The following is a 791-nucleotide window of genomic DNA, read 5'->3' on the forward strand; positions in this document are numbered from 1 at the left end:
TATGTTTTTCTCGTAAAATCTCACAAATAATGAGCCACAATTACTGGTAAAATATCAGCAGGGTGTATAAAGACTTGTGATATTGTATCCAAAAAATCGCATTAATATTCGTGCAAGTGCAAACATAACTTTTAATTTTAACACATTTTACAAGAGGCAATTATATTTTAGTAAGTCTTTTCAAACATGTCAAAATCTACCTTTATATCCTTACATTGAATAATTAATCTTAATTCAGGGATAAAATAAATCATGAGATATTTACATTATTCAGTGGATTTTGTAAGCCTTATTCAAATAATTCTGAATAGTAGGGATGTAATTATTACATTACATCTTCTCGTAAAAGTGAAAGTCTGTACCAATTTACTTGGAATAGTTTAAAATACTTATATATTGGGTGTTCCAAGAAAAACGTCCCTTTCAAAATTCTCACAGATAGACTTCAAGCAAAAATGACACATAAACATAACTCTATCGACATTAATGGAAAAACCAAGAATTATTATAGAATAGTTACAAAAAATCTTTGTAAAGGGAGACTTGATTTTCAACAATTTTGAAAAATGCTTAACTACTCATGTCATGGGAACATGTCGATGCTTACATATTGATTTATGATTTTGTCATCCCATATGTTAGGAACGTCTGTTACATTCATTTCAGTAACGGAATAGCTATAGAGGAAATATATACGCCGTAGTACGCCGAAGAATCATTTTAGCTTCGGCGTTCAAAGCACGTTACTCATAGGTTAGGAATAAGTGTGTCTTACTACGACATATCCCACC

General features: G+C 30.6%; 1 protein-coding gene across 1 annotated transcript in view; it reads left to right on the top strand.

Moving 5' to 3' along the window:
- The window catches only part of LOTGIDRAFT_108863 (hypothetical protein), a gene marked incomplete at both ends in the record, with an annotated part of 15,813 nt that overhangs the window by 3,477 nt on the left and 11,545 nt on the right, over positions 1-791 (top strand). The window lies entirely within an intron of this gene.

The sequence above is a fragment of the Lottia gigantea genome (assembly GCF_000327385.1).
Source record: "Lottia gigantea unplaced genomic scaffold LOTGIsca_9, whole genome shotgun sequence".
NCBI lineage: Eukaryota > Metazoa > Mollusca > Gastropoda > Lottiidae > Lottia > Lottia gigantea.